General features: G+C 42.6%; 1 long non-coding RNA gene across 1 annotated transcript; it reads left to right on the top strand.

Moving 5' to 3' along the window:
- The first annotated feature begins 451 nt into the window (after positions 1 to 451).
- Positions 452 to 9,584, top strand: LOC122497407. Its single transcript, XR_006301102.1, has 2 exons — positions 452 to 636; positions 9,126 to 9,584. It is a non-coding gene; the product is annotated as an uncharacterized LOC122497407 (long non-coding RNA).
- Positions 9,585 to 9,901: the final 317 nt, after the last annotated feature.

The following is a 9,901-nucleotide window of genomic DNA, read 5'->3' as shown; positions in this document are numbered from 1 at the left end:
AAAAGAACCATAACTTCTGCTGTTAGAATATATTCAAATTCTTTAAGAAGAAATAATATACAAATGTTTTATGTACTGTGTTATAGCTTTTCCCTTTGTTTGTTATTTGTTTCTTCTGTAGGAAAACTGATGGAAATGCAAAAGGAATGTATAGATGATTAATTTCAAAAACCTAGGGAAGCCTGAGGTTTAAATTCAGTTTAAATTCAGTCTAGATTTACTTTCTTCTGCAAACTTTGGAAGGCAATGATGTCACCACTTGGAGTATGAGAAAGTAGGATGCTCTTATCTGAACTGTGGATGATGAGACAGGAGCAAATCCACATCTGTAGGTCTTATACAATGGCTGTCCATCCTCAGAGCTGAAATCCTACCCATCATTCAGGCTTATTCAACAATTTATTTACAGTTTCTAAATTTATTGAAATCTGTTCAACTGTTTTCAGGCAACAAACAGATGGAGTTTAGGATTGGTGAATTCAAATCATCAAGCTCACAAACTGGGAGAAGATGGACTGGGTCTAAGAACAGACTGCATTGTTGAAGACAAAATGAAAGGGTAACCTTTATACACCAGCATTTCACTGCTAGGAAGTTCCAAACTGATGAAAACAGTTGGCTGTCCATCTGGAAAAGGTATTTAAAAATTAACTGAAATTCAGAGTGCTATTTTAAGGTAGCAATTGCTTTCTATAGATGCCCATTCTGTTCCAATGAAAATATGACATTGGAATCTGTTAAAAGATAAACTGAGGCATATTAAAAATTTTAAGGGTTTATCTGAGCAAAAACCGATTCCAACTGGGTAGCATCAAATCGAAAGTGGTGGAAAGCGCCCCCGCCCCCAGACAAGAACTCTGGGTGAGACTTTTATAAAGAATAAAGAAAAGGCAGAAGCAAAGGAAACTATTGATTGACTACTGATTAAAGCCTACTTGGCTGTGTGTGATTCATTGTCCATAGGTTCCAGTTTTATAACCTTGATGTATTTACAGGTTTAGAATTTGATGTGTTTACATAGGCTGCCATGGCATTACAGCCACATCAGTCTAACGGCCTCCTTGTTTAATTAATTTAAATCTCAATAACCTCAATGCTGAGATATCTTCTGCAACTCTAAAAGATACCATTGAATCATTTTAAAATTTAGAAAGTTTGAAGGTGGTAATGAATGTCAGCAATCTATGATGACTTGAGACTATGAAAATGCCAGATGTTAGGCCATAAGATGTATATGACTGAATTTAGCAAATTTTTCTTTTTGCACAATTCAAAGATTTTAATAAAGTATTCTAATCAATAGTAAAATGCCTGACCAAAGCTATTAGCCTCAGCATTAGAAGGCTAAAAGGCAATACTATCCCAATTTTATCATAACTGCTAAGACGGCATGGCAACAATTAGCCTGGAAATATGGCTAAATTACTTAAGTCTTATCCTGAATAAACCAGGGTTCAGATGTACCAGTGTCCAGAATTAAAATCACAATACCATATTAGAAGTCTACAGCTGGTTGATAAATCCTTTTGGGAATCTTGCTCAGCCCCAAAAATATGCAAGTTCATAATCTTGGCCAGAGACTTACATGTCACTGGAACAACATCGGAGTAGTGTAATCTCTCCCTTGACTACAAGCTATCCCTTTATTCATTAGCCAGATGCTAACTATAAGAAAGGTGAGGCAGACACAGAGCTCACCAAGACATCCAGGGTTCCTCTACACATCACAGCCTCCCTTGCAGTTGGGTTGGGGCCACATAACTGGGTTATGAATAACAGAATACAAGTGGATGTGATAAACCACTTCCTGGCTTGACTATTTAAAACCTCTCATCATGGGATCCAGCCTTTTCTTTCCTTTCCGAGGCAGTGAACGAAGTCACCATGTAGCTACTGGATAGGAGCAACCTAGGGCTCAGAACTCACTGTTTGCAGGAGAGACACAGGAGAAATGCCCCAGACATACTGGGTGTCATGTCAGAGAGCTACAAACATTCTCCTTTCTGGTACTGTGGTTAAGCCAGTGGGATTTGGGATTTACTTCTTACTGCCGCAAAGACTACCATACATATCCTGACGACCATAAAGCCAATAAAAAGGACCTTTCTGTTTTGACTATAACACAACAGAAAATACCCTTGGTTTCATTCATGCCTGATAGGTCCCTGAGAGATTTCTATTACAAAAGATAACTTTGCTTGATATTCAACCAAGAAGAGGGCTCAGACGTGTAAAAGAGTCATCTCAGCCACTTTCCAAAATTAAGAATCACATAAGCCTCCATTTGTGCAGCAACATCAGCTTTTCATAATGCTTTCACTCACGTACAACCTTCACAACAGCCCGACAACTCTCCTTTGTTTTAAGTGTATAAAATCCCAACCTCATGACTGAACAAAGTGAGTAACAGCAGGATTTTAAGTGCGGAGTCCAGCCACCCAGCTAGGCAGAGCACAGATGAGACAGGCCGCTGCCTTTAGTCCTCTGTAATCAAGAAATGCTCCCAGCTTTCAGCCTTGTTGCAGATTTTTACAAGCTCCTCTCTTAATAACCTTTCTCCATTGCATTCCTGACTTATTACCTCCCTGGCTCCCAGCACTCTTATTTATATGCAGACTCATTCCAGCTTTGCATCCCAATGTTTATGCTGTGTTTATGGTGTTGTCTCCTAACTAGAGTCCATTATCTGCTGAAACAAGAAGGGATGTTCGTGAATAAAACACAGCTTGCCTGTGGCTACCGGACCAGCAGAGCCCATTGCAGGGGGCAAAGATGTATCTCTGCTGATAGGGAGTAACCTGCTGCTTTCCCATGAGCTTCCCCTTGGGTGGCTCCAAGAGGAGGAGGAGGAGGAGGAGGAGGAGGAGAGGGCTGAGAGCATGTGACCTACTTCAGGGAACAAGCCAGCTGTCTTTCAAAGCCTCACTCCCAGGAAGCTCTGCCCCCGAGGTAGATGAGCCCCTGCTCAGCTACTGATAGACTCCACGTCAGCAAGGTTGCATTTGTAGTCAAATTGACTTAAACAGGAAAAAGGAAGACTATATATGATGGTGGCTGGAAGATACTTGGCCCTAACCAACGACTGAGAGGATTTAATGAAGCTCAAAGCCAGGTTCAGAAGCTGTCTCTCTGCTTCCTGCCTGGCCCACTGTCTGGCCCCTTTGGAATAACAAGGAGAGGTTCCTGGCTTAGGCGGCATGTAGGAGGGCCTGGGAGGACAGGCGGAGCACAGCTGAGCCACTCTCACCAAAAGTCACAGGCCAGGTTCAGCCCTCATCCCTTCTGCCCGCTAGTAACGGCCATAGTGGAAAGTGGTGAAATGTAGGTTAATGTAGGTGAGATGCACAGCGTGCTGGCTCTGAAGTCAGACAATTATGATTTCAAACTCTGGCTCAGTACCTGAGAGCTGGGTGACCTTGGCTAAGTGACTTAACCTCTCTATGACTTGATTTTCTCATGGAGAAAATGGGAAATAAGAATAACTACCTCTGCTGAGTTGTTTTAAGGATAAGGAATCGTGTATGCAAGCATTCATGTATGTATAGAGGGCCTGGTGTGGCATAAACACTGGCATATGATTGGCCCTCTGGTAAATGGTAGCTTTCCCTAATTGTTTTTATAATTATGATTATTAAATGGAAAACTACTTGTGCTCTTGCTCTCATCCACCTCTCACCATCTCTATGAAACCATATGTGTAATGCCAATCCCTCTTCATATGGAACAGAAACAGGCACAGTGCCCTGGGCCTACTTAGTAGATACATATATTTGTTGAACGGAATTGAATTGAACTGAACTGTGCCCAAAATTTTACATCCATAGGCGACTTCCTTGGTTTGCTTCTTTGGCTTTGATATTCCTCTAAAAATTAAGCTTGGCTTACTCCTGCCTAGAGCTCCTGAGTGATTTGGCTGCAGTTATAAAGTGTTTGTGATTTTTAGTGTATGAAACATTTCATATTTGGTCATGTGCTTTCACATAATTATATTAATACTATGGTGCAATTAAAAAAAAAAAAACAAGAACAAAACTGTTGGATCACATTTCTGTCTATAGGCTGCACGTTTTGGATTTGTCTTCTGCAAAAAAGTAGGAGAGACCCACAAAAAGTCTTCAGAATTCTAGGTGACAGTTTAATTTTACAGAATATCGGGGTCATGTCTTCTGAGTTCATCACAGAGTCTTGAGATGGGAAGGGAACTTAGAGGTCATCTGTCCCTGCCCCCACCCCAGGCCACGTCCGCCGACTCACATTGAAACTGTGAACAGCACCGGCTCCACAGGCACTGGCACTGACCCCAGTGCACACTGCCAGGCCCTGGGGCAGCAGGTGCCCACAACTAAGGAGGGGCATATAGGCCAATAAAGATTGTGTTGACCACTGCACACCGCGGAGCCTTGCCTGGTCTTTTCCATCTTACAAAATTCAACAGGAAGATGCGAGGCTTATTGAAGGACGCATTCTCAAGGCCCACAGCTCTAGAGTGTGAGCCCATTTGTATGGGCCCATATGCACATCTCTAGACCTGGATCAAGCTAACTCATTATCACAGGGATGACACACAGGGGCACAATGCATTTCACATACAACCTTCTATTCCGTTATTCCTAGAGGTCACTTATTAAGTTTTTTAAGAATGCCTGCCTTTTCTATGAACCTAGACTTCACTTAGTGCATACTTCCTTCATGAAAATGTATATCCAGGCCTTCATTTGTCATGTTTCTTTTACATCCTTGGCAGTGAGGAGGTGCAGGTGGAGAAAAACCTGCAAATTCAGGTAGTCTATGATCCGGTCCAGGCAGTGATGGGTGAGTGCCTGGGCCTCGGTCGTGTCCCTTCAGGTGAAGGTGCCACAGAGCTGGGCTTTGGTGGGGATAGCGCCTTCCTTCTCTGCATGCCTAAAGCTCTATTTTACATTTTAAATCACTGTTGTGTCATAGGGTTACATTCTGATAGCAGCCAAGTAGTTAAGTTCAGATTCTTTTCCTCTGAACAGTAAATAGTTTACTTTTCAAATAGCATAATTTTTGAAGTTTTTATTCCTCACCATCACTGTGTTAAGAAAGCTGTCAAGTTTTGTAATTTCATGGAGAAGTGTGAAGTGGCCTTTGTAAGCTCCAGAGGAACCCTCTGAGGCCTGACATTCTAAACATGATGGCTCTATTTACATATATATTGTCCTTCCAAGGGAAGGCTGGAGGTCCGGATTTGGGATTACTGTCTTAGACAGCTTCTGCTTTGTCATAGGGGCCTTGTCTCTCTTATATTCATGTATACATTCATTCATTCACTCGCTCATTTATTTATTCATTGAAAAGAGTTTATCATTTTATCTTTGATATCTGGGAAGGCTGGGGCTTCTGTTCTGCTATTAAGGAGGGCAATAGGAGTCAGGAGTCAGAGCCTCCTAGAAGAGAGCCCAAGCACCCACAGAGATAAGCAACGTGTATTCTGAGAGATTTTGATCCCACCCAAAGAGCTTTCAGTCAAATCAAGAAATTGTATCTGCTGTTCGCCTGTGTTTCTATGTCTTAAACTATGAATATCTGAGCCCCTTCCAGAGGCCTTCTCAAGAAAACCGACTTGCAGGGTACCTGGATGGCTCAGTTGGTTTAGCGTCCAACTTCAGCTCAGGTCATGATCTCATGGTTCATGGGTTCGAGCCCTGCATCAGGCTCTGTGCTGACAGCTAGGAGCCAGGAGCCTGCTTCCGATTCTGTGTCTCCCTCTCTCCCTCTGCCCCTCCTGGCTCATGCTCACTCTCTCTCTCAATAATAAATAAACTTAAAAAAAACCCAAAAAACAGAAAACCACTTTGCATTTATCCTTGAGCTGGGTTTTGGTTTTGCCTTCTACCTCTGCTCTCCTTGGCTTGACTTCTCTGCACCTGGTTCATTAGGTCTTGCCTAAAAGGTCAAGGAAGCTCCAGGCGGTCCTCACTCCAGAAATGGAGCTGAGAAGGCAGCAGGATTTCAGGGAGTACCAGCCCTGGGAAGAAAAAGTAACACCTGTGTCCAGTACATACCACAGCTGGCAATAACTCCAGCAGCATCTGCTTCAGTGACATTTAACACAGTGGTCCAAGCTGTAACAATGTTATGCACTCTGGGCTAGGAGCACCCTTACATCAACCCACAAGATGCTCATAAGCACCCTGAGAGGCAGCTTCAGCATCCCCTCTTCACAGATGGAAAAACCGAGAGTGCCAAGGTTACATAGACTGCCCAAGTCCCTCCTAATTAGCAAGTGGCTGAGTTAGCAATTCGAAATAACCATTGGTTAACACTGCCTGCTACAAGCAGTGCCCATGTTAGAAAGGCCAAAGAATGAGGTCAAGGACATGACTGGAATTTTTAAGCTTTGGTAATTTTCCCATATTTGTTACTTATTTCCTCCTTATACTTCCCTGTAGCAATAGAAAGAGTAAAACAATCTGGAAGAGATGGTGCCTCCCACATTGAAGAATCCTAAGGGATATACTGGGGATAAGGACAGTAAAAAAAAAAAAAAAGGAAACAAAGGTAGACTAAGTTGATGGGCCCTACTTCAAGGAAGAAAGTATCATGAGGCATGGAATAAGAATTTCTAGGATGTAACAAAGTCTCTAGGTTTCCCTACTAATGCCTGAAAGTTTTACTAATGCCGAGCCTTACTATGTAAAGAGTAAGAAGCCTAAACCAAACTATAAATTATGGATTTATTCATTGCTTTCTGTCACTTGACCTACTTAGTTCTCCTTAATCAGGAATATATACATAGTCATGCACCTAAGAATGGACACACAAATTAAGATAAGGAAAGATGATTAGGAAAGTGTCTGGCTGGTATTTATTCAATCCCTTTATTCAGTGAATGAATAGATACTGAGTCCCACTGCTGTGCTAGATGCCAGAATCAGCAATGAGAGAACAGAGAGGTATAAATCACAATGTTCTTGTCCTTGAGGAAGGTGTCTGGTATCTAGGCAGAAAAAGTATACCAATGCAATTCTCACAGATGGGAGCAGAGAAAGCCAGAATGCCAGCACATTCCATGGAGGAAAAACTAGGGACAGGTGATCAAAGCCTGCCATCTCTCCATGATAATGAGAAAGCAGCATGGAGGGCCAGTTCAGCATGGAGGGGAGGACCTGCCCCACAGGTCCGCAGATGGGGTAAGATTTATATTCCCAAAACAATCAGGTCATATATGTACTGGGCAATTGTGTTAACTTTTATGTCTTTTTATTTTAAATAACATAAAATGACAATGGAGAGCTGAGGCCTGGCCAAGACTTTACTAGCATGATAATATTTTATGTTTAATATCAAAGGCTGGGAAAGAATATATCAAGGGTTGGGGGGAGGGAAGGGAATTCCAAGTGGAGGAAAGAGTACAGCAAAGAAGGTGAGGGAGAGCAAGGCAATTTATCCTCCTGAAACTCAGGGGTGGGCCTTCCTTCCACTCAGGGTCCCTTCAAATAAAGAAAGATTCTATCAAGGAAGTGGCATCTCCAGGTGTGTCCCCTCCAATAATACTGACTATAAAATACATGTTATTTTTCCTTTGCATAAGACTGTACACCAACCACCGAGTTCCCAAAGGTGGAATTTAAATAATTTATTTTTAGAGTATTTGTGGAGCTCTTATAATCCTGGCCCTATGTGGGTAAGTACTGTTGGGGGAAAAAATCTGGGTAGGGGTGTCAGAGCTGATGTTCTATTTCATACGGCATCAAGCTAATGGTCCAGTAATGTAGGCAGAAGACACTTAGATTTCTGAAAACAAGGCAGTGGGTAATGGATGTGAAGTAGTTAAGACAAGCCAGGTCTTTAAGAGAGCCAAAGTTGGAGGTATTGAAAGCACTCTTTCTTTGCCAAATAAATTAGATGACTTGGCAGATGAGGCACAGAAGAGTGTCAGGCATTTCAGGGAGACAACGTGTTGTGTGGCAATGCAAACATCTGCAGTGTGGAGAAAATTTGGGGATGAGAATTATGAAGTATATATTAGGGACTCCTGGGAAAAAAAGTAATTATAGCCTGATTCTAAAGGACCTTAAAAGCTAGGCTAAGCTCAACTTTTAGTAGACAATGGGAAGCCACTGAATTTTCTTGAGCCAGGCAGCAGCTTAAGATTAATCCTTCAGGGAGCACAGAATAAACTGGTATGCCCAGATCAGAGAGGAGAATGTCCGGTTGAACCACCATCATCTAAGCATGAGTTGATGAGAACTGGACCAGAGTCCTGGTTGTTGACACAGGGACAGAGAGGTGATTAGTGGCTATGATTTACAGGGTGCATGAAATACTGAATGAAATAAAAAGGATGAAGAAACGTATAATGTTATGGAAAAGGTACTGAGGTGAAATGAATATCCTTAACAATTGTTTATAATACTAAGCATGACTTAAAAGAGTTCTGGGGAGTGCTATTTGGAAGAACTGGAGAAACCACTAACAAGTTACATACATAACTCTACAGGATAACTGTTGCCTTGCTACCAAAACCACTTGGGGATGGGGGTGGAGGGTAACACTGACTACTTCCCTTTCCTCAAACCACCCAGTTATCTCTGTCCCTCCACACCTGCCAGGACAGAAGGCCAAAGAAAAGCTGAGCAATCTGTGGGATGCCATCCAATGTATGGTTCATTCAGGGCAGCCAGGAAAGTGTGAGACAACATACCTGCTCATCCCAAACTTGTCCCTAAACAGGAAGGGAAAAGATCTCAGTGCTCTCCAGGGCTCTATATGAAAGCAGGTAGGAAATACTTTGAAAAGGGGGGAGTAGAGGGTTAGGGCAAAGGAGCATTGTGGTTCACACTGCTTCCTGGTGCTTCATTTTCCTCATCTTGGCTATTTGGAGCTCTGCTGAAGCCCTCAGGGATGGCATAGGATGCCAATGCTCCAGGAGGAGTGCCCTGGGAAACCAGAGCACATTTCTGAGAAAAGTAGGTCCTACTCTCCATAACTCTTCAGCTGCCACCTTCCCAAAGGCCAGCGTCCCAAAACAACCACGGAAGAATGTTATTGCTCCCAGGAAGACTGCAGGAGGCCCTGCCCTTTGAAGCTGAGCACAGCGATTTGTGCTGAGCCAGCCGCCCGCCCTCGTGCAGTTAAACTCTTGTCCCTATTTTCAGCAGGAGCAGCATGCCTCTGTCTTGCATGGAGCCAGTCAACTCCAGACCCAGAGCCCTTCAGTAGCTTCCTGCCTCCTTCCAAGTCATGGAGACTTATTGACTTCAGAGTGATTCCGTAAAACTATTCTGAAGTCAATGAACCTAAGGGTCTAAATAGTCAAATAACAGAGAAGGTTCTGTAAGTGGTTCTTTGCCATGTGCTTCAAGAGATAATAAGACATCAGTCTTCAGATGGTTTTCCAATGACCTAGCACGGTATGTCTGCAGTATCTCCATCATACATGAGCAGCAGCCTCTCTGAAGACTAGACTGGAAAGCAAAGGTTAAGAAGATCACATCAGGAGCCAAACATTCTTGGAAGCTGATGCTTCTCTACAGACTATTGATATTCAAATCCCACCAAGTGTGTGCCCTATTTTAACTGGACCACCTCAGTTAATGAATGCATCTGTTAACTTATTTAGGAGTGGGTTTTCTTTGAACTATGACAGATTCAATTTCCCCCGAGGTGTACCATTCCAAGATCAATGAAGACCTGTGACTTATATTTATATGCAATTCAGTGGGAGAGAAAGGGATTTGTGAATTCTTGCGCCTAGGGATATAATATTAGCTACCTTCAACTCATTAATTAATTATTGCCATTAAATGAATGCTTACTTCTTGCAGGATACTAATCTAAGTACCAGGGAATTAAATAGACAGATAGATGGGTAGACAGATAGATAGATACACACACACACACACACAACCAATCTTGGTCTTCAACAGGTGCA

This window comes from Prionailurus bengalensis, chromosome A3, assembly GCF_016509475.1.
Source record: "Prionailurus bengalensis isolate Pbe53 chromosome A3, Fcat_Pben_1.1_paternal_pri, whole genome shotgun sequence".
Lineage (NCBI taxonomy): Eukaryota > Metazoa > Chordata > Mammalia > Carnivora > Felidae > Prionailurus > Prionailurus bengalensis.
The sequence above is the reverse complement of the archived record's forward strand: the minus strand, read 5'-3'. Positions and strand labels throughout refer to the sequence as shown.